This window comes from Bombina bombina, chromosome 1 (assembly GCF_027579735.1).
Source record: "Bombina bombina isolate aBomBom1 chromosome 1, aBomBom1.pri, whole genome shotgun sequence".
NCBI classification, from domain to species: domain Eukaryota; kingdom Metazoa; phylum Chordata; class Amphibia; order Anura; family Bombinatoridae; genus Bombina; species Bombina bombina.
Window position 1 is genome coordinate 1,005,650,350 of NC_069499.1, and position 25,818 is coordinate 1,005,676,167.

Sequence of the window (25,818 nt, forward strand, 5' to 3'; positions counted from 1 at the left end):
CAGGAGCTATTCTCTTCCAACGTAATCTGATCACCAGCAAGATTCATCCTGTGGGGCTCTTTTCTAAGAAATTCAAGCCAGCAGAACAAAACTATGACGTGGGCAACAAAGAGTTAAAAGCCATAAAGCTAGCTTTAGACGAAAGGAGACATTGTCTTGAGGGTACTAGTCAGCCATTTCTCATCCTAACTGACCACAAGAGTCTTCTGTATCTCCATACTGCTAAACGCCTCAACTCTTGTCAGGCCCGGTGGGCTTTGTTCTTTTCCAGATTTAATTTTGTACTCTATGTTCCTGGTACCAAAAATTCCAAGGCTGATGTTTTGTCCAGGCAATTTCAACCTACTGATTCAGCTCTTTTGGATTCTGAACCCATACTTCGTCCAGGCAGTGTTCTTGCTCAATTATCCTCATTTCCTATACAGGCACTACGTTCTGCTCAAAATAATTTACTGTCTTCTTACAAACTACCTCCAGGAATCCTGTATGTACCCCTTGGATTCAGTTATGCTCATTGGCTGAGGGATGACAATATAGTCATATTGTAATAGCTTTGCTTAATGAAATGAAGCAAGTAAATAATCCTACAGGAGCTTGGATGTTAAAGTAGCTCTACTGAGGGTTTATCATAGGAGGATCCTTAATCCATGTAAGATGGGATAATCATACTAACAAATACAATCAGTTGGTAATATAGTTTGAAGGTTCAGGATTCAAATAAGCACAGACAATGTAGGAGGTTAAGTTCTGTTAATGTACTTGCAGCCACAGAAGTTAAGTAGATTTCCAAGCAGACAGGGGTAAATGAACAATCTTAGTTGTACTGCAGATAGACAAGGGTTAATGCACACTCTCAGTAGTTTTCCAGGCAGGCAAAGTAAATGCACACACTCAACACAGCGTAACAGAACACACTCCAGGGGTAGGATCAATGTTTACCAATAGAGACCTTAGAGCCTAAGTGGAAGAGTTCAAGTAGGCGGCAATAAACATTGATAATGACAGTCAGTGTAAATTAGCAATGCAACACATCTCCCTACAGTTCAATGAAAGTTACAATGTCATAGTACCGTACTTTAGTTGTTACGGAGGGTACCTAGTTACCAGGAACTTGGAAGCTGAAGCTAAAGCGCTGTGTGTGTCCGTGAAGAGGAGCGTGCAGGCTGTCACGGCCGTGCCTGGATTTGAACCTGGGACTCCTGGTTCTCAGCCTGTTTTTCTTTTCCTGTGCCACCAGAGGCATCTGTTTATGTTTGCAGCTTTTTGGAGACCTGTTACCTGCAGTGGATTACTCTCTGGCACCACCTGCTTGCCAGCTGCAGGTAGTTTTCTAATCAGCTCTGCTATAAAGGGCTGCTTCACTAATCATTTGGTGCCTTGACATTGTGATTGATTTCCTTTGTTTTTGCCTCTGTTCTGTTTCCTGAATTCCTGTTTTGTTGTTGGATCCCTGGCATCTGAACTCGGCTTGCTGATTGACTATTCTTCTGGATTCCCCTTTTTGCTTTATTAAAGATTGGACTGCTTTCCTGGCTACTGACCCTTGGCTTGTATTCTGACAATTCTTTTGTATCCTGTATACTTCCTTGGCTGTTGGTACTAATCTCCACTGCTGTAAGAACTGTATGTTAATCTGCTTGCTGAGTCTAAACAACTATACTGTGACATCTGTTTATCCTGAAGCCAAGTACCTCTGCTGTGAGTACCTGTATATTTCCTTGGCTGTTGGTACTAAACTCCACTGCTGTAAGAACTGTATGTTAATCTGCTTGCTGAGTCTAAGCAACTATACTGTGACATCTGTTTATCCTGAAGCCAAGTACCTCTGCTGTGAGTACCTGAATACTTCCTTGGCTGTTGGTACTAAACTCCACTGCTGTAAGAACTGTATGTTTATCTGCTTGCTGAGTCTAAGCAACTCTACTGTGACATTTGTCTTCCTGAAACTAAGTTGCCTTACCAAGACACTGGCGTATGCTGGGCCTGTTCCTGAAATCAAGTTGGCTTACCGAGATACTGGCATATGATACCAAGTACCCTGGCTCTAATACCCGTGTATGCCCACTTTGATCCTAATATCAAGTACTCGTAAGGGTCGTCTGTGTCTGTTGAAGGACTTCTGCTTGAACTGTTCTTTTACAAAGACTTTCATTTGTTTATTATCAGTTTGGAATATAACCTCGGTGTGCTTTACCTCTTGTTTTCCTTGCATTACCTTAGTAAAGTTACTTTAAGAAAAGCCCTTCTTTGTTCTGTGTTTCCATTCTGGTATACTGAGTCCTACTCACCTCTTCACTTCCTCTCAGCTTAACTCAGCCATCACCTTGCACATGCTCCAAACCCCTGAACCTACTAAGCCGAGCATGACACAGGCTGTGAGAGATGACATCAGCTGTGACTGCTGTGGAGAGCGAGGCGTGTGCGGTGCTACTCCGGAGACTCTAGGAGAGAGGTAAAGATCACAGGAAGTCAAGCAAGAGCATAGGAAAAGGATCCAGAGAGCTGCTATCTTAGCAGCAAAGAGGCAGTTGTAGTCTCCCAGGAATTAGGCTATAAAGCTAGAAACAAACCGGCTAGTAGCGGAAGTAGTGAACAGCATACTCCCACTAACACAGGCAAATTACATAGTGTAGAATAAACAGAGGAGGAGCCTTAAATAGGCCTAGATTTAGAGTTTGGCGGTAGCCGTGAAAACCAGCGTTAGAGGCTCCTAACGCTGGTTTTAGGCTACCGCCGGTATTTGGAGTCATTCAAAAAAGGGTCTAACGCTCACTTTTCAGCCGCGACTTTTCCATACCGCAGATCCCCTTACGTCAATTGCGTATCCTATCTTTTCAATGGGATCTTTCTAACTCCGGTATTTAGAGTCGTGGCTGAAGTGAGCGTTAGAAATCTAACGACAAGACTCCAGCCGCAGAAAAAAGTCAGTAGTTAAGAGCTTTCTGGGCTAACGCCGGTTTATAAAGCTCTTAACTACTGTGCTCTAAAGTACACTAACACCCATAAACTACCTATGTACCCCTAAACCGAGGTCCCCCCACATCGCCGACACTCAATTACATTTTTTTAACCCCTAATCTGCCGACCGCCACCTACGTTATACTTATGTACCCCTAATCTGCTGCTCCTAACACCGCCGACCCCTATATTATATTTATTAAACCCTAACCTGCCCCCCACAACGTCGCAGCCAGCTACCTACAATAATTAACCCCTAATCTGCCGACCGCAAAGAGCCGCCACCTACATTATAGCTATGTACCCCTAATCTGCTGCCCCTAACACCGCCGACCCCTATATTATATTTATTAACCCCTAATCTGCCCCCCACAACGTCGCCTCCACCTGCCTACACTTATTAACCCCTAATCTGCTGAGCGGACCGCACCACTATTATAATAAAGTTATTAACCCCTAATCCGCCTCACTAACCCTATAATAAATAGTATTAACCCCTAATCTGCCCTCCCTAACATCGCGACACCTAACTTCAATTATTAACCCCTAATCTGCCGACTGGAGCTCACCGCTATTCTAATAAATGTATTAACCCCTAAAGCTAAGTCTAACCCTAACACTAACACCCCCCTAAATTAAATATAATTTTAATCTAACGAAATTAATTAACTCTTATTAAATAAATTATTCCTATTTAAAGCTAAATACTTACCTGTAAAATAAATCCTAATATAGCTACAATATAAATTATAATTATATTATAGCTATTTTAGGATTTATATTTATTTTACAGGTAACTTTGTATTTATTTTAACCAGGTACAATAGCTATTAAATAGTTAAGAACTATTTAATAGCTAAAATAGTTAAAATAATTACAAATTTACCTGTAAAATAAATCCTAACCTAAGTTACAATTAAACCTAACACTACACTATCAATAAATTAATTAAATAAAATACCTATAATTATCTACTATTAAACCTAACACTACACTATCAATAAATTAATTAAATAAAATACCTATAATTACCTACAATTACACCTAACACTACACTATCAATAAATAAATTAAATACAATTCCTACAAATAAATACAATGAAATAAACTAACTAAAGTACAAAAAATAAAAAAGAACTAAGTTACAAAAAATAAAAAAATATTTACAAACATTAGAAATATATTACAACAATTTTAAACTAATTACACCTACTCTAAGCCTCCTAATAAAATAACAAATCCCCCCAAAATAAAAAAATGCCCTACCCTATTCTAAATTACTAAAGTTCAAAGCTCTTTTACCTTACCAGCCCTGAACAGGGCCCTTTGCGGGGCATGCCCCAAAAAGTTCAGCTCTTTTTCCTGTAAAAAAAAACATACAATACCCCGCCCCCCAACATTACAACCCACCACCCACATACCCCTAATCTAACCCAAACCCCCCTTAAATAAACCTAACACTAAGCCCCTGAAGATCTCCCTACCTTGAGTCATCTTCACCCAGCCGAGCCAAATTCTTCATCCAAGCGGGGCAGAAGAGGTCTTCCATCCGATTGAAGTCTTCATCCAAGAGGCATCTTCTATCGTCATCCATCCGGAGCGGAGCGGCAGCATCCTGAAGACCTCCGACGCGGAACATCCATCCTGGCCGACGACTGAACGACGAATGACGGTTCCTTTAAATGACGTCATCCAAGATGGCGTCCCTTGAATTCCGATTGGCTGATAGGATTCTATCAGCCAATCGGAATTAAGGTAGGAATATTCTGATTGGCTGATGGAATCAGCCAATCAGAATCAAGTTCAATCCGATTGGCTGATCCAATCAGCCAATCAGATTGAGCTTGCATTCTATTGGCTGATCAGAACAGCCAATAGAATGCGAGCTCAATCTGATTGGCTGATTGGATCAGCCAATCGGATTGAACTTGATTCTGATTGGCTGATTCCTACCTTTATTGATAGTGTAGTGTTAGGTTTAATTGTAACTTAGGTTAGGATTTATTTTACAGGTAAATTTGTAATTATTTTAACTATTTTAGCTATTAAATAGTTCTTAACTATTTAATAGCGATTGTACCTGGTTAAAATAAATACAAAGTTACCTGTAAAATAAATATAAATCCTAAAATAGCTATAATATAATTATAATTTATATTGTAGCTATATTAGGATTTATTTTACAGGTAAGTATTTAGCTTTAAATAGGAATAATTTATTTAATAAGAGTTAATTAATTTCGTTAGATTAAAATTATATTTAATTTAGGGGGGTGTTAGTGTTAGGGTTAGACTTAGCTTTAGGGGTTAATACATTTATTAGAATAGCGGTGAGCTCCAGTCGGCAGATTAGGGGTTAATAATTGAAGTTAGGTGTCGGCGATGTTAGGGAGGGCAGATTAGGGGTTAATACTATTTATTATAGGGTTAGTGAGGCGGATTAGGGGTTAATAACTTTATTATAATAGCGGTGCGGTCCGCTCGGCAGATTAGGGGTTAATAAGTGTAGGCAGGTGGAGGCGACGTTGTGGGGGGCAGATTAGGGGTTAATAAATATAATATAGGGTCGGCGGTGTTAGGGGCAGCAGATTAGGGGTACATAGGGATAATGTAAGTAGCGGCGGTTTACGGAGCGGCAGATTAGGGGTTAATAATAATATGCAGGGGTCAGCGATAGCGGGGGCGGTAGAATAGGGGTTAATAAGTGTAAGGTTAGGGGTGTTTAGACTCGGGGTACATGTTAGAGTGTTAGGTGCAGACGTAGGAAGTGTTTTCCCATAGGAAACAATGGGGCTGCGTTAGGAGCTGAACGCGGCTTTTTTGCAGGTGTTAGGTTTTTTTTCAGCTCAAACAGCCCCATTGTTTCCTATGGGGGAATCGTGCACAAGCACGTTTTTGAGGCTGGCCGCGTCCGTAAGCAACTCTGGTATCGAGAGTTGAAGTTGCGTTAAATATGCTCTACGCTCCTTTTTTGGAGCCTAACGCAGCCCTTCTGTGGACTCTCAATACCAGAGTTATTTTAAAGGTGCGGCCAGAAAAAAGCCAGCGTTAGCTACACGGGTCGTTACCGACAAAACTCTAAATCTAGCCGATAGTGTTCAGGTATAGTCTTAAAGGGGAATACTGCAGGTGTTTTGTCAGAATGAGCTAGTGCCTTAAAGGTGTATGCAGCAGGAGCGTGACAATGTGTGGTGGTCCTCCATGACTAAGGACGTTAGGGATTACATTGCTACTTGTAACTCTTGTGCTTCCAATAAACAGGCTTCTCTCGACTACCTTTCGGATTGTTACAACCTCTTCCTATACCACATTACCCTTGGACCCACATCTTCATGGACTTTATTACTGATCTTCCCATTTCTGCTGGAAACAAAACCATATGGGTAGTAGTAGAAAGGTTCTTCAAGTCAGCCCATTTTATTCCTCTGGCTGGACTACCCACCGTTTGGAAACTCTCTGAGCTTTTCATCCTTCACCTGATTACATGGATTTCCATTAGACATAGTTTCTGATCGAGGAGTTCAATTCATCTCTAGATTTTGGAGGTTTCTTTGCAAACAGTTTGGGATCAGCATTTCATTTTCTACTGCACATCATCCCCAGTCCAATGGTCAGACTGAATGTGTGAACCAATCTCTGGAGTCCTTCCTCAGGCACTATGTAAACCATCAACACTCCAACTGGTCACAGCTTCTTCCTTTGGCAGAACTAACACAACTCACGCCTCAATTCTTCCTTACAAAGATCTCCTTTCAAGGCTGCTTATGGATTCAAACCTAGAACCTTTCCTTTGTCTACTGGTACTTCTGGAGTTCCCAGTGCTGATCATGCCATATAGAACCTCTGCAGAAATTGGCAACGTATCAGTCAAATTCTTCTTCTTTCTTCTAGAAAATATAAGAAGTTTGCTGATCACAAATGTTGTAAAGCTCTTTTTTTATGCACTGGAAATAAGGTGTGGTTATCCACCAGATTTATTAATCTAAAGCAACCCTGTAAAAAATTAGGTCCCAGATTCATTGGACTATTCGGAATTGTTTCCAAAGTTTGTTCTTCTGCTTACCGAGTGGCATTACCCAAAACCCTTAGGATCCATCCGGTATTTCACGTCTCTCTTCTCAAACCTGTAGTAAAAAACTGATTCTCCACAAGACTCAAACCTCCTCCACCTCTTATTGTGGATGGTACTTCTGAATTTGAGGTCTGTCAGATCCTGGACTCCAAGTTACGGGGTAGCAGCTTGTATTACCTGGTGCATTGGAAGGGTTACCCCATTACTGAACGTTCCTGGGAACCTGCCTCTCATGTTCATGCTCCTGCTCTTATCAAAGCTTTTCACATGAAGCATCCTACCAAACCTGGTTGGGTCCCCCGGAGGGGTCCTTAAGGTGGGGGGGCATTGTCAAGCTCTGCTTCTGTACTTCTGTCTCCTGAGCTGGTTCCATCTCTTCTGTCTCCTGCGCTGCGTTGCCTAGCAACATTATGCGCACTCTGAGTCATCCCACTCTGCTGACGTCCGTCAGGGTTCTTATTCCGGCGGCTCAATCTCCTGGTGCCCGTTTGTTTCAGTACTTCTGTGGCTTTCTGTGAGTACTCTACTTTGTTGAATTATTCTACTATCTAGAACCTTGGTAACAAACTTTTGCCTGTCTCACTACGTTTAAAGCCTAATCCTTATCAGCCTGTTTGCAAGTCATTGAACTTTACCTGTTTGTGCTAAATTAGCCTGCCTGATTACAAGTTACCAAATTCTGCTTTACTGACTACGCAATTGTTTAACCCTAACCTACCTGATTACAAATTGCCAATCATTGCCTGTCTGATTCCGCATATTCCTGATCCTACTCCTCCTTCTATCAAGTTATCCAGTACTCCTACTTTGAAACCAGTGTGTCATCTTTCATCTACTATTGTGTGAGTACTTTGTTTTCAGAGGCTGTCGTGGGGTCAGGTCCTGGTTTATACTCAGTGTGCTAGCATGTTATTTAAGTTCTTTCTAGCATTCGGGTCTGATTCCGGACTTCACCTATCCTGACAGTAATTTTATACAAAGTATGATCCTAAGTTATTAAAGTAACACAGACACTTTCAAAGCATAACCAGAATGTGTAAAATCACTGCTAGATCAAAATTTAAATGTATTAAATTACAAATGAGAAAGCGCAAAACTTAAATACAATAATACTGAAAGGACACAATCTGAAACTTATAGTTATATAAATTGCAATGCACAAAGTGTAAGTGTAACAAAACTCTCATAACCCTATCTGTATCATGTGACAGCCATCAACCAATCACAGACTCATGAGTATACAATGTGAACTCTTGCATATGATCAGTAAGAGCAGGGGTCAGAAAGTGTACATGTAAAAAACTGTGTGTGATTAGATGAAGGAAGTAATTTGGAAAGTGTCTTAATATTGCTTGCTCTATCTGAATCATGAAGGATTAATTGAGTGTCCCTTTAATACCTCTGCAGGGTCGTTGCCTTTGCCTCAAGAGTCAGCAGGTACCCAGCTTGCCTGTAATTTACACATGCTGTCCAACACAGTTAGCATGAGACTTCATTAATTCAGCAGAATGCAATCACTCTTTCCTCCTCAGTCTAGAAGAAAACATGTGTTGCCTCTCTCCCTATTCATTTTTATTCCACGTAGTTGCACTCTCTAGTTAACTAGCCAAAGGATTCAACTTTAAAGGGACATTAAACACTTTGAGATGGTGATATAAAATAATTCTATATATAATTGTGAGCTTTTCAGTTCCTGTTAGAAATGAAAGTGCAGAACACTGTTATGTTCCACACAGCCATTGGCTGCACACTCTAGTGACCTATTTATAACTGTCCCTAATTGGCCACAGCAATGGCAGCTCCCATTGTTTTATAGACATTAAAACTTAACACTTATATTTTCCCTATTTAAACAACTAATGAAACTTTAAAAAAATACATCTACATGTTCTTTTCTTTGAATGCATCATTCTATCTACCATTTATTTAGTGTTTATTGTACCTTTAATAATATTTTTTTTTAATGTGCTCCACTTATTTTAGCAAAGTCTGATACATTTGTATCAATAGCATTATATTATTTATTATTAATTCAAATTAATCAACAACATAGACAAAGTGTTATTCTGTATTCTGTAGTACATATATTTTTGGGTTAGTGTAGTGTTTTTTTTTATCTTGGCTGGTATTTGCTCTTGCTCATGATGTTTACTAAAGGGATAGGAAAGTCAGTATTAAACTTGCATGATTCAGATACAGCATGTCATTTTAAGACACAGTTAAATTCACTTCTAATGTGCTTTGTTCTCTTGGTATCCCTTGTTGAAAAATAATACCCACATATCCTATACTAGTGGGAGCCTGCTGATTGGTGCCTGTACACATTTGTCTTTGTGATTGGTGTCAATACAATTATATTATTTAAGTGCAATTATTGCTGTTACTGCTATGAATTCAAATTAATTAACAAAATAGACAAAGTATTATTCTGTACACCATGTACATATATTTTTGGGTATGTGTAGTGTTCTATTTTTTTTTTTATCTTGGCTGGTATTTGCTATAATAGAAGACAGATAGTGTATGACTGTGTCACCCAGTGGGATACGCATCTCCAACAAGGAATCACAGACATATGTATGTCTATAAGAATATATAACATCCATCACTCAAAATGAAAAAGACAGAATGAGAAAAAAACAAAGAAAGTGAGAAGAAATAGAAACCTGGAGATGAAAAAGGTAAAATATGTTTTTTTTTTTCTAATTAAAAACAAATAGATGAGATTATTGTTTCCATTACTTTCCTCTTTCCTTTTTTTTTAAAACAAGTTTAAGAGACATACGGCTAGATTACGAGTTGTGCGTTAGGGTTAAAAAACGCTGCTTTTTTCCTAACGCTGGTATTACGAGTCTTGAAATGACAGGTTCACCGCTCACTTTTTTGGTCAGACGAGAAAATACCGCAAATCCATTTACGTCAATTGCGTATCCTATATTTTCAATGGGACTTGCCTAACGCCGGTATTACGAGTCTGCAAAAAAGTGAGCGGTACAGCCTCTCCTGTCAAGACTGATACCGCATTTAAATGTCAGTAGTTAAGAGTTTTATGGGCTGACGCCGTAACATAAAACTCTTAACTAAAGTGCTAAAAAGTACACTAACGCCCATAAACTACCTATTAACCCCTAAACCAAGGCCCCCCCACAAAGCACACACTAAAAATATTTTTAACCCCTAATCTGCTGAACCGGATATCGCCACCACTATAAATATTTATTAACCCCTAAACCACCGCCCTCCCGCATCGCAAACACTAGTTAAATTTTATTAACCCCTAATCTGCCGTCCCTAACATCGCCGACACCTACCTACATTTATTAACCCCTAATCTGGCGCCCCCAACGTCGCCTCAACTATATTAAATGTATTAACCCCTAAATCTAAGTCTAACCCTAACACCCCCCCTAACTTAAATATAATTTAAAGGGACAGTCAACACCAGAATGTTTGTTGTTTAAAAAGAAAGATAATCCCTTTATTACCCATTCCCCAGTTTTGCATAACCAGCACAGTTATAATAATACGCATTTTATCTCTGTAATTATCTTGAATCTAAGCTTCTGCTGACTGCCCCCTTATTTCAGTTCTTTTGACAGACATGCAGTTTAGCCAATCAGTGCTCAGTCCTAGGTCACTTTATGTGCCTGAGTTCAATGTTATCTATATGAAACATGTGAACTAATGCCCTCTAGTGGTCAAAATGTATTCAGATTAGAGGAAGTCTTCAAGGTCTAAGAAATTATCATATGAACCTCCTAGTTTTAGCTTTCAACTAAAAATACCAAGAGAACAAAGCAAAATTGGTGATAAAAGTAAATTGGGAAGTTGTTTAAAATTGCATGCCCTATTTAAAACATGAAAGTTTTTTTTGGACTTGACTGTCCCTTTAAATAAATCTAAATAAAATAACTACAATTAATTAAATTATTCCTATTTAAAACTAAATACTTACCTATAAAATAAACCCTAAGATAGCTACAATATAACTAATAGTTACATTGTAGCTAACTTGGGGTTTATTTTTATTTTACAGGCAACTTTGTATTTATTTTAACTAGGTAGAATAGTTATTAAATAGTTATTAACTATTTAATAGCTACCTAGTTAAAATAAAGACAAATTTACCTGTAAAATAAATCCTAACCTAAGTTACAATTACACCTAACACTACACTATAATTAAATTAATTACATAAACTAACTACAATTAAATACAATTGAAAAAAATTATCTAAAGTACGGAGAAAACCCCCCCACTAAATTACAGAAAATAATAAATTAATTACAAGTTTTTTAATTTAATTACACCTAATCTAATCCCCCTAATAAAATAAAAAAGCCCCCCAAAATAATAAAAATCCCTACCCTATACTAAATTACAAATAGCCCTTAAAAGGGCCTTTTATTATTTTCTGTAATTTAGTGGGGGGGGGGGGGGTTCGTACTTTAGATCATTTTTTTCAATTGTATTTAATTTTAGTTAGTTTATGTAATTAATTTAATTATAGTGTAGTGTTAGGTGTAATTGTAACTTAGGTTAGGATTTATTTTACAGGTAAATTTGTCTTTATTTTAACTAGGTAGCTATTAAATAGTTAATAACTTTTTAATAACTATTCTACCTAGTTAAAATAAATACAAACTTGCCTGTAAAATAAAAATAATCCCTAAGATAGATACAATGTAACTATTAGTTATATTGTAGCTAGCTTAGGGTTTATTTTATAGGTAAGTATTTAGTTTTAAATAGGAATAATTTAGTTAATGATAGTTATTATATTTAGATTTAATTAAATTATATTTAAGTTAGGGGGGTGTTAGGGTTAGGGTTAGATTTAGGGGTTAATACATTTAATATAGTGGTGGCGACTTTGGGGGTGGCAGATTTGGGGTTAATAAGTGTAGGTAGGTTGCGGCGACATTGGGGGCGGCAGATTAGGGGTTAATAAATATAATGTAGGGTTCGGCGATGTTGGGGGCAGCAGATTAGGGGTTCATAAGTATAATGTAAGTGGCGGCTGTGTCCGGAGCGGCAGATTAGGGGTTAATAATATAATTTAGGTGTCGGCGATGTTGGGGGCGGCAGATTAGGGGTAAATAAGTGTAAGATTAGGGGTGTTTAGACTCAGGGTTCATGTTAGGGTGTTAGGTGTAGACATAAAAAGTATTTCCCCATAGGAATCAATGGGGCTGCGTTAGGAGCTTTACGCTGCTTTTTTGCAGGTGTTAGGGGTTTTTTTTCAGCCGGCTCTCCCCCATTGATTCCTATGGGGAAATCGTGCACGAGCACGTTTTACCAGATTACCGCTAACGTAAGCAGCGCTGGTATTGAGGTGAGATGTGGAGCTAAATTCTGCTCTATGCTCACTTTTTTGTGGCTAGCGCCATGTTTCTAAAGACCCGTAATACCAGCGTTACTGTAGGTGAGCGGTAAGGAAAAACTGCTTGTTAGCACCGCATAGCCTTACCGACAAAACTCGTAATCTAGGCGATAGATATTGACGGCAGATAAGAGCCATGGGCCCAGCAAGTCTGCCGGATATTAACTAACAGTATAAACTTATCTAGTTCATAGGATAGCCTTATGCTTGTCCAAGGCATTTTTAAAGTCCCCCACAGTGTTTGTCATAATCAAATATGATTATTATTATTATTTATATAGCTATGCCAGATTCAAATACTAGATATTTGCTTAGATAATTAGGCACAAAAAAGCTAAACCTAGGAGGTTCCTATGCTAATTTCGTAGACCTTGAAGGCCGCTTCTAATCTAAATGCATTTTGACAGGTTTTTTTTTACCGCTAAAGGGCATTAGTTCATGTGTTTCATATAGATAACATTGAGCCCCCAGAATAAAAACACCCCCTAGCCTGCAATAGACTACCAATAGCCCTTAAAAGGGCCTTTTGTAGGTCATTGCCCTAAGTTAAACAGTTCTTTTACCTGTAAAAAATACAAAGTCCCCCAACAGTAAAACCCACCACCCAACCAACCCCCCAAATAAAAAAACTAACTCTAAAAAAACCTAAGCTACCTATTGCCCCTAAAGGGGCATTTGTATGGGCATTGCCCTTAAAAGGGCATACAGCTCTTTTTCATTGCCCTTAAAAGGGCATTCAACTCTTTTAACTTTCTGAATAACTATTTGCCTGAATAGTAGTTAGGCAAAAGACTTTTGTCTAGGCAAATGGTTTTTAAAGCTTAAAGGGACAGAATACACCAATTTTCATATAACTGCATGTAATAGGCACTACTATAAAGAATAATATGCACAGCTGCTGATATAAAAATCTAGTATATAACCATTTAAAAACTTACTTAGAAACTCCCAGTTTAGCTTTGTTGAAAAGGTTAGCTGCAACACCCACTGAAAGTTGTTGTATAGAAAAACAAACAGACCCCCCCCCCTTCCTCTGCATATGAAAAGACTCTTTACACGAACAGGAGCAAGCTTGAGTAGGTATACATCAGTATAGTTTTAAAGTTTGGGGTAATGTTATTTAAATATAAGCAAAACTATACTTTAAAAAAAAAAAAAAAGCAGTATAGGCTATATAAATGAATCATCTACAAATCATTTATGCACAGAAAAATGTAGTGTATAATGTCCCTTTAAACAAAGTTACAAAAACTATTTGCCTAGGCAAAAGCTATTTGCCTGAAATTACTATTTGCCTACCACATATACATATGTATTTGAGTTTTTATATGTGTATATACACTCACTTGCCACTTTATTAGGTACCAGGGATAGGCAAGGTGTCCGTACACGGACACTGGTGTCCGTGACTAGCCCTTGCAGTGTCCGCCACAACCTTAGTATTTCTGATTAAATAATAGGAATAAAATAAATATGTAGCGTGAATAAAGTTAGTGGCTTGTCAAGAGACTGCTAGCGATATTGGGTGATAAGTTATGGAATAAATAAAGCCTGAGTGAAATACTCGATGTGTATCTGCATCTGTATAATAACACCCAGCACTATACAAAGACACAGTAGTGACACTGGCACATGCGTATAGCCAGACAAGGGCTGGTTATAGGGTCAGTGGTATCTGTATCAGTATAATAAAACCTAGCGCTATATAATGACATAGTAGTGACACTGGCTCATGGTATAGCCAGACAAGGGCTGGTTATAGGGTCAGTGGTATCTGCAATAGTATAATAACACCCAGCGCTATATAATGACACAGTAGTGACACTGGCTCATGGGTATAGCCAGAGGAGGATCCAAGGCAGAAAAAATCTGGAGCGCAAGAAGAAAAGGGAACTGCAATAGTGTGAGATCCAACAACAATTTTTATTGACACGCAAATAAAAACTACTCACAAAATTTCCAATTGATTAGGCATATAATCATAAATAAGGAGTACTCTGGCGTTTCTCTCACGGCTGTGTCTTTGCACGAGTCGGCGTGTGACGTCACTACCCGATCTCTATTACGGCGATATTTTGATCACACCTTTCTCCTCTATCAGCTGTCAAATAGTTCACATCAAAGTTCAAGCATTCGGCGCCTCAACGCGTTTCCCCGCCTCCTCTGGCGGCTTTCTCAAGAGGAGATAGCCAGAGGAGGGCTGGTTATAGAATCGGTGGTATCTGCATCAGTATAATAACACCAAGCACTATAAAATAATGTTTTTAATTTCAAATGTACCTTGGTGGAAAATGTCCGCCACAGCCTTTGTCTGTGCCTAAACCTGTTAGGTACACCTGTTCAATTGCTTGGTAATACAAATTGGTAATCAGCCAATCATAACTCAATGCATTTAATCCTCTAGACGTGGTGTAGATGACTTGCTGAAGTTCAAAATGGGGAAGGAAGGGGATTTAAGTGACTTTGAACATGGCATGGTTGTTGGTGCCAGACAGGCTGGTCTGAGTATTTCAAAAACTGCTGATCTACTGGGATTTTCACACACAACCATCTCTAGGGTTTACAGATAATGGTCAGAATAAGAGAAAATATCCAGTGATCGGCAGTTTGAGATGATAGAAAGGCAACTGTAACTCAAATAACCAATCGTTACAACCAAGGTATGCAAAATGCCATCTCTGAATACACAACAATTCAAACCTTAAAGCAGATGGGCTACAGCAGCAGAAGACCACACCGGTGCCACTCCTAAAAAAAGGAAACTGAGGTTACAATTCGCACAGGCTCACCAAAATTGGACTATAGAAAATTGGAAAAACGTTGCCTGGTCTGATGAGTCTCGATTTCAACTGCGACATTCAGATGGTAGGGTCAGAATTTTGGCGTAAACAACATAAAAGCATGGATCCATGCTGCCTTGTATCAATGGTTCAGGCTGGTGGGGGTGGTGTAATGCTGTGGGAGATATTTTCTTGGCAAAATTTGGGCCCCTTAGTACCAATTAAGCATTGTTTAAACATGACAATGAGTTCACTGTACTCCACTGTACTCCAATAGCTTCCACAGTCACCAGATGTCAATCCAATAGAGCACCTTTGGGATGTGGTGGAACGGGAGATTCGCATTATGGATGTGCAGCTGACAAATCTGCAGCAACTGCGCAATGACCAAAATGTCTGAAGAATGTACTAGGAAGGTGTACATAATAAAGTGGCCAGTGAGTGTATGTCTGTAGTCGGTAAATACATATATACACATATAAATACATATGTACATGGATATAAAAATATATAAATAAAATGTTTTATATATATATATATATATACATATACATCTTTAGAGAAGTATATCTATGTATTTATATGTTAAATACCTCATATGTTTTAGCCCTTATAACTTTTTTGTGGAATATATTTTTTTTTTTAATAGTTTTTATTAAAGTTTTCATGTTCATCATACAAACATATAATTATATGTAACTTGCATTATAAACATTTTCCATACAGTTTTCCTTTTTCAGAGACTTTTATTCAAAGAGTAGTCCATGATATAGTCCATATGTCTCCTTCAGTTATATATAGCGGAAAATAACATCTATAAGTCATTTCAAATTATTTATAACAAAACGCAACTGAGATTCCACTGGGGTGAACACAACTTTACTTTTCTTTTAGATAAATGCCTTAATAGGGAAAAGGGGGAGAGGGAAAAGGCGAGGGAAAGAAAGAGAGAGGTGGGAGGGAAAAAACTAAGAAAGAGGAAAAGAGATCACACGGGAGTGTATGACAGTATTATTTGCCGTATGCAGAGGTGTAAGTGTTGTAGTACCTTGTATCCATTCTAGTCTGGAAGGGGGCACAGTGGATTTCCACTTCCTTGCTATCAGATTCCTAGCACTATTTAGTCCTATTAACAAGAGGTTCCATCTAATTTTACATAATCCCTGTGGTCTATAATTTCATAATGCTGTCATTGGGTTTAATACAAAGGACTTGTCTATGATAGTTTGAAAATCTGACTCCATTTGTGACCAAAATGGCCATATCTTCTTGTCAGGGTGCCAGGAATCAGACTGAGACGAGAAGTGCAAAAATAATCACACCTTTATTAATAGCAAAAAATAATAAAAAGTCCACAAGTCAAATAACAAGCCAGGAGTCAAAACCAGAGCTGGTAGTCAGACAAGTCGAGTCAGGAGCCAAAGTGAATAGTCAGACGAGCCAGAATCAGGAACAAGGAAAACAGCAGAGTCAGGAACAAGCCAGGGATCAGGAACCAGGAAGGACGTCAGGCAGCCAGGTAATATACAGGAACTCTCACAAACAGGTCTGAGACAACGCAAAGGCAAAGCATACTGAACAGAGGCACTTTAAATAATAAGTGATGACATCACAATTCTGAGATTGCATCCTGTCTCACACGGATGATGCAAACGAGTCTGGCCATAAAAGGAAGTGCAGGAAATGAGCAGTATCCCTCACAATGCACCATAGTCAGCAAGAGAGGTGAGTAAAATGGCTGCCAGCAGCACATGGCAAACAAAACAGTGAAAAAACCCTGACACTTCTCACAGTGCCACCATATATGTGACATAGTACCTTTCTTCCCACACCCTCTCCAACACCTATCATCAGCATTGGGATATATATGCCTCAAGCGATCTGGTGTTAAGTACCAGTGGGTCAATATTTTGTGATTAAATTCTAGGGTTTTTGGTGATGCCGAGGACTTACGAGTGTTATAAAATATGTTTTCCCAGTCTTGGTGTGTAAGGGAGACCTCAAATTTTGCCAACTTTTAGTATATAAAGGGAGAGTATTAATTAATGTTTCCTCCGATAAACGTCTAGCTATGGATAAAGTACCTGATGGGGGAGCATCTGATAGGAATAGCTTTTCAAACCTTGTGGGAGGCCTCAACAAGTCTGTTTTATATTTGGAATTGTGAATTAAATTACTTAATTGAGCGTATTTCAACCAAGACGAGTAGCTTCCCCCTGCAACTTCCTCCAAATCATGTTTTTGCTTTAATTCACCATTAATATTTTTTTTTTATTTATTTATAAATGGTATAGTATATCCCAGTTCACCGCAAGTGATTTTATGAGGTTCTAGGCCTCCAAGGAATTCTGCATTATATGAAATAGGCGATAGAGGTGAAACTCTAGAGGAAATACCCAGCTGAGAGTCTCTTAGCAAATCCCAATTTTGAAAAATATGTGAATATAATTTTGAAGTTTTGGCTAAGGTTGGTCTGATACTCGGGGAAATCCAGCATAGTGCTCCTAGTGACGGAGATCTTAGAAGGAGTCTATCGTTATCCATGCTTTGTTTTCTATTTTACTATGCCAATCTAGAACTCGTTGAAGGGTCACCGCATTATAGTACCTCTCTATGTTTGGAACCCCAATGCCTCCATCTCTTAAAGGCCTATGCATAGTTGCTTTATTTATCCGATTCTTAATTTTCCCCCAAATAAATGAATTGATTTCTAATTGTAGGTTAGACAGGAATGACCTAGAAAGATGTACAGGAACTGTTTGCAATATATATAATATCTGTGGAAGTGTGGTCATTTTAACGGCTTGTATCCTGCCCCACCATGTCAAAGGCTTATCACGCCATATTCGTAATTCAGTTTTCAGCTTATTCAGCAAGGGTATATAATTATATTGGTACAATTGGTTTGTCGAGGGTGTCAAGTCTATCCCAGATATATAATCTTAACTTCTTGTAGATTATAAGGGCAATTATCCTTTAACTGTTTAAATTGTTCATTATTCATAGTTATATTGAGAATTTCAGATTTTTGCGGGTTTATTCTAAAATTTGAAAGTTCACCAAATTTTGCAAATTCTGACATTAAATGGGGGAGTGATAGAGCTGGCGATGTCAAGGAGACCAGTGCATCATCAGCATATAATGTAAGTTTGTATTCATTAGGGCCTATCCTGATACCTTAAATTTTATTATTTTCATGTATATTTGCTGCAAGAGCTTCCATGGATAATGCAAACAGGAGCAGGGATAATGGGCACCCTTGCCTCGTCCCATGTATGTATCCGGAAACTATCAGATAGAGTACCATTTGTTTTCACTCTCACCGAAGGGTTATTATAAATGCTAAAAATTATTTCTATCATTTTATTACCAAAACCAAACCGATTCAGACAAGCCCTAAGATACTTCCAGTCTAAGCGATCGAACACCTTCTCGGTATCCGTTGATATCATAATTGTGGGTTCCCTAGTCCTATTTACGTGTTCAATAAGGTGTAGTGTCCGTATGGTATTGTTCCTGGCCTCCTGGCCAGGAACAAAACTTGATTAATCTACATGTATAAGTTTAGGCAATATTGCATTTATTCTTTTGGCTAATATTTTCGTAAAAATTTTAATATCTGAATTGAGTAACGATATTGGCCTATAATTTTCTACCATAGAGATGTCCTTTCCTAGTTTCGGCAGAACCGTTATATGTGCTTCTAAACTCTGTGTGGAGCCCCTAACGTTATCATCTATTGCTTTGAATAATGTGGTAAGATGTGGGGCTAGTATGTGTTTAAAATGTTTATAGTAGGCATTAGAACATCCATCTGGCCCGGGGCTCTTATGGGATGGTAGACTATTGATCGCTGAAAGTACTTCCTGTTGAGTGATGGGATTCTCTAGCTCTTTTACTAATTCAGACGGGGTTGTGGGGAGATCCACTTCATTTAGATATGTTATATGAGCATCTAAACTATCCGACGAAGCTGGGGGTGGGAGATTATACAGACCTTGGTCATATGTTTTAAAACTATCAACTATGCTAATAGAGTCTTGCACGTGATCTCCTCCGGAGGTTCATATTTTGTGTATATATGAGTTATTTTGTTTTGTACGTAACAACCTTGCTAAGAGAGTTCCTGTTTTATTTGACTCAGCATAATATATTTTTTTTAAGAAAGAATGCCTTGTCTTGTGCTTCTTCATATAGTAAGTGATTAAGGTTAGCCCTAGCTGATTGTAGTTGTTGACTGAGTGTCTGATCCTGGGGATTCCGTTTTTGCAAAGTTTCAATTGATTGTAGGGTGCTTGTAGCTTCTGTGTATGCAATCATGTATTGTTTTTTAAGTATGGCTTTTTGTTTGACAAATTCACCCCTCATTACCACTTTATGTGCTTCCCATACATTTATAGCAGATGATTAATGGGGGAGGTTGAAACTAAAGAATTCTCTTAATGTTATGGTGAGGTTACCTAGTATTAACATTTTTTAAGGGGAGTTTCATCTAGTCTCCACACAAAAGGTGTGAAGGGACTTTCCAGCCATTTTAAGTCAGCACTTACCGCTGCATGATCGGACCAACTAGTATGTTCTACATTTGTATCTGCAACTAAACTGTATATGAGTTGATCTATAAAAATTTAGTCAATACGGGAGTAATTTCTATGGGGATGAGAATAAAAAGTAAATTTTTTTTGCTTAGGATGATTAGTTCTCCATACATCAATCACGGACAACCTTCTAAGATTTGTGCAAATTTTACGAATTGATGCCAGGGCAACTGAGCTTCGGCCAGTTGAGCAATCTATTTCTGGTTCTAGTGCAAAATTAAAGTCGCCCGCAATATCAACGCTCCTTTTTGGATTCTTAAAACCGAGCTAGTGAGTTTCTGGAAAAAAATTATCTGGTTTTTGTTTGGTGCATATACATTAACTAAGGTGATGAGCCTATGGTGCAATTTGCCCACCAATATAATCCATCTGCCTTCAGTATCTTCTACTTTATGTTGTAATTGAAAAGGGGTCTTTCTATTAAATAATATATCTACACCATTTTTCTTTTTCATGTGAGATGCAAAATACCCTATGGGGAATTAATTATCATGAAAATGAGGTGCACTGTCTCTAGAGAAGTGTGTCCCCTGTACAAAAACTATTCCTCCTAACATCTTTTTAAAGCATGACAAAGCTACCGATCTTTAAGTAGGCAAATGTAACCCCTTAGCATTGTGGGAAATTAGTTTAATCTGATTGTTAGTCATTAGTGCCGGAGAGGGTGTGAGATTCAATTATTAAGGCTATCAGCCATTGGAACTTAACAAATTCATACATACATACTGTAGGTCTGTCTGTCAATATGCTCATGACGTTCAGGGTTGTCCATTGTATGAAGGAAAATAGAGGAGAAATGAGGGAAAATAGAGAAGGAAGGGAAGGGTAAGGACTTCAAAATACGAGTAGGATCGCTGTGTCAACAAAAAAACATTGTTAGAAACAAAAACTTTCACATTAACATACAAAAACATTTTATGTAGTAAGTATATAGCCAGGAACCTCCCACGCCTGGGGGTCTCAAGCTGACAAACAAGAGGGGTGGGGTTCATGTCACACAATAGTGTGATATAACAACCTGTGGGTTTAAATTATAATTATCGAATCAAAATTTGTGACTAATAATATTTAGTCATAAGATATTTACATATTAATAACTTAGTGAAACATGAATATCTTCTAGCTATAACAAAGACACATCAGGAGTATCATCTTTAAGAACCTAGACGGGATCTTATGTTATCCCAGTATGATCTTATGACCTCAAGTAGAGTCAGTCTCTTCTGTAGAATGAGTAGATCTCACGGCTTGGCTCTTGTTCTTTCTTTGGGCAACCTTGTTCCAGCCGGTATACATTGATCTTGGTAGGTCTTCTTGAGTAACCTCATTTTTCTCCATTCCATCTTTTAATTTCGGTAGTGCATGCCCAGCTGGGAGCAGAAATGGTCAGTGTCCTCCTGTGACTTATATATGGCTATAGTGTTTCCTTTAATCACTTTTAAACAGAAGGGAAATCCCCATCTTTATTGGATTTCCAAATCTCTCAAGTGTGAGGTAAGGTATCCCGCTTCTTTTCTTTTGGATAACGTCATTTCTTTGCATCCATAATGAAATTAAACAATCTTTGCAAATAAGGGAGAAGCTGTCCTATTTGCACCGCTTCTGGAATGCCTCTCAGTCTAACATTCTGATGGCGACCTCTATTATCCAGGTCTTCCACCTGATCTTGCAGCTGTTCTATTAGAGTTTGGTCTAGATATTTGTTGGTCAGCTCTGCATCTTCTTCCAACATTTCTATCCTGTTGCCAATCTCATTTATATATTTTTTAACCTCTGCTAGGCTTGACTATATAATCTGGCTTACTTGTGTGATCAAGGCAGTAAAATCCTCCTTAGATGGTAATGTTTGCAGATCTGCCCTTGTTAATGGGGCCTGGGCATCTGTATCAAGTTCTAGGTCTATAGGTTCATGTGTATTATCCTCTTCTCCCCTAGACTCCCCAAGTGTGGTATCATTAGTTTTAAAGAAGTTATGCAGCCTAGGGTTTGGGGTACTGGTGCCTTTGGATGATTTGTCTGATCTGGGAAGGCATTTAGATGCCATATTCGGGATGCTATTTACTTACAGATTATATACAGTTCTGAGAGCGTTGTAGTAGTTATCCACCCAGTACATTTGCAACTGATGCAATCAAAGTATAATCTGTTCTGGCTGTGTATCAATCAGTTTTACCGGGTTAAAGAGGGCCCCAGTGCAAGCAGAACTTTATTATAAGAGCCTTCCGGTTGCAGCCTAGTATCGCTGTTCTCAATTTCACAATGTCCCAATATGTTTATTTTGCCAGTATAGTAAGCATACCCCACATTTATTAGAATGCCTGAGCTATCTGCATATCATTTAGAACCCAAACGTGCAAAATGAGGCAGACATAGCAGCACCACTTAAAATTCCAACATGGCATCTTTCGCGCCGTTTATATGTAATGTTATTTATTTTATTTTCAGGTATCTGCTTATGTGGCTCATCTGTGCGCTGTAAAAAGGTTGATCTTCAGTCAAAAAGGTGGCTATTGAAAGTGAGGTCCTCGTCTATTACCATGTTCCACCTTTTGAAGCTCTAATCAGTCGCGCTGCTTGATAGACGTGGCGCAATTAGTCCGTGACTAGAAATCACTGTCAATAGATAAAGAGTCAGCTGGTGCCTGTTTTCTCACTCCATTCTTAATTCCCCTGTATTCCACGTTCTATCCACAGTGAATCCAGACTTTTTGTGAGTATTTAGGTCACAAATCTGGCTTATATGGTTGTTGGTCTCACAAAACTTTCCCTTCACACGAACATCTTAGACGCTTGTCGGCTCCGCCCCCCTTGTGCAATATTTTTTAATAATTTTTATTAGATGGTGTTTTTATGAGTGTAAGTGTAGTTTGTGGTGTATTTTTGACGTGTTTTGTGACACTTTTATGTTTTGCAAAAAAGTTAAAGGGCCATGATACCCAAATGTTGAAACACATGAAAAGTGATGCAGCATAGCTGTAAAAGGCTGACTAAAAAATATCACCTGAACATCTTTATGTAAAAACAGGAAGATATTTTACCTCAAATTTCCAAAGTATTCGCACCCCACTGTAAAGAGACATTAAGCAGCCAGTCAGGATGCTTGTCCCAGGACAAGCTAGGGAGGGTGCATCTGTCATGTGTGGGCACAGTCATGTTATTTTCCTCATGAGATTTCAGTGAAATATCATGAGATCACCGCAAAGGCAAAGCATTACCTCAGCACTGCTGATGCTGATTGCCTATTTTTTTTCTAACTTGTAGCTGGACAGTACCTGAAATATAACTGTTAACACAGCAATTTCTCTGGTGAGCTGAAGAAATTTTGAATTAAAATATCTTCCTTTTTTAAATAGAAATGCTCAGGTGATATTTTCTTGTCAGCTTTATATAGTTATGCTGCATCACTTTTAAGTGATAATGAGTATTATGTCCCTTTAACCAGAGCTCTGAGGTTGTGTTAACCCGACCCACGTTAACTTCAATTATGTTTACTTTTAACTTGTAATACAACAAAAAAAACTGTAGCAAATAGCCGACATAAACCCCTTTTCATTTGCGCACAACAGTTAGCACGCCACTCATAATCTAGCCCTTTATTGGTTAATGTCTCTTTAAATAATAATTTGACAAATGTGTCCACCCTCAATGTTCAGATTCAGGCTTTTTGTTTTTGCCTTCCTTTTTCTAAAACACTTAGGGCCATGTTACGAGTGGAGTGCAAAGATTTGAATGCGAGCGATAAGGGATTTATTGTGGGGATTTGCACTTGCCTGGCTTACTGCTGGTATTATGAGTTGAAAGTAAACACAATTGATTGAGCGCAATCGTAATTTACACTAGAATGAAATTAAACAAAAAAGTTTCACAAAAACACATACAAATACATTACAAAGTATAGTTACACTCATAATAACACTATCTAATAAAAATTTATAAAAAAAATATTTTTTATTTTTATTATTATTATCAGGTATTTGTAGTGCAACAGATTCCGCAGTGCTTTAAAAATAGGCGGTATACAAAATATCATTTATAGGGATCAAATGGGTAGAGGGACCTGCCGAGAGTTGCACTGTTGTAGTCGGGTCTTATGAAGGTGAACAACAAACAGCTAGGCTCATAGACTTACATGCTAAGTGGTTCAAGGGGATAGCAGTGGAGATAGGAAGGTTAGTGTAGGTTGAATGAATCCCTGAATAGTAGAGTCTTTAGGGAGTGCTTGAAGCTTTCAAAACTAGGGGAGAGTCTTGTGGAGCAAGGCAGAGAGTTCCATAAGAATGGAGCCAGTCTGGAAAACTCTTTTAAATGGGAATGTGAGGAGGCAACAAGAGTGGAGGAGAGTAGGAGATTGTGAGCAGAGCGAAGGGTGCGGGAGGGAGAGTATCTGGAGACAAGGTCTGAGATGTAGGGGGAGCAGTGCAGTTGAGGGCTTTGTATGTCAGGGTGAGAATTTTGTGTTGAATCCTGGAGGCAAGAGGAAGCCAGTGAAGGGATTGGCAGAGAGGTGCAACATTCATTATGGATTGTAAAGGAGCTAGGCGGCAGCTAGGGAGACCAGAGAGGATGGAGTTACAGTAGTCGAGCTGGGAAAGGATGAGAGAGTGGATTAAAATCTTAGTTGTGTCTTGTGTAAGGAAATGTCTAATATTAGAGATGTTTTTAAGGTGGAAGCGGCAGGCTTTAGCAAAGGACTGAATGTGAGGAGGAAAAGAAAAATCAGAGTCAAGTGCGACCCCAAGACATCGAGCATGTAGGGTAGGGGTAATAATGGAGTTATCAACAGTTATAGAGAAATGGGGGGTGGATATTTTGGAAGAAGGGGGGAAAATAATGAGCTCATTTTTGGAGAGATTTAGCTTGAGGTAGTGAGATGACATCCAATATGAGATATGAGAGATATAGTTAGTGACACGGGTTAGCAAGGAAGGTGATAGGTCTGGTGCAGAGAGGTAGATTTGGGTGTCGTTGGCATACAAATGATATTGAAAACCGTGGGACTTTATTAAGGAACCTAATGATGACGTGTAGATTGAGAAGAGAAGGGGACCAAAGACAGAGCTTTGCGGTACTCCAACAGAAAGTGGTAGCGGAGCAGAGGAAGCCCAAATAACAAAAATAATAAAAGTTATAAAGGCTCAAAGATATGAGATCTCAGGTGTTAGATACAAAAAGGCAGACAAATGGCTTTAACATTGAGATAATACATATACATGTCTAAAGATGGATATGTGTGTATAGACATATGTATATATACTGTATGTGTACATATGTATTTATGTATTTATATGTGTATATATGTATTTACAGACATATATACACATAAATACATATCTACACATATATAGACATATACAGTATATAAGTGGATTGGAGCCCTTAGCAGTTAAAGTGATTGTAAAGTTGAATGACTTAAAGCCCAGTATTTAAAAATTCTCTGAAAAACATGGGCACTTTAAGTCATTAAACTTTACAATTACGCTTCTTTTTTAAAATACCCTTTTTGTTACTGTAAACTTACTGCTGATTCTCCGCCCGCATCTCCTTCAGTATTTACTGAGCCCCGTCACCACAGATGACACCCTCAGAATCATGAAATTCATCCACTCTGGTGCACCCTCGGACCCATGCACCCATCACATATTCAACAAAGCAAGCAACATCATCGCCCCTGAACTCGGCCGCACCATCAACTGCTCCATCAAAACTGGCACCTTCCCGGATATCTGGAAGCACTCGGAACTGAAACCCCTGCTGAAGAAACCCTCTGCAGACCCCATGGACCCGAATAACTACTGCCCATCTCTCTACTCCCCTTCCCTCCAAAGTCATGGAGAAGTCCATCAACTTGCAACTTATTGACCACATTGAGGCCAACCACATCCTGGACCACTCCCAATCCAGTTTCAGAAGCAACCACAGCACCGAGACCACCCTCCTCGCTGCCACAGATGACATCCGCGCCATGCTCGACCGAGGGGAAACCACCGCCCTCATCCTCCTAGACCTCTCAGCAGCTTTCGACACTGTC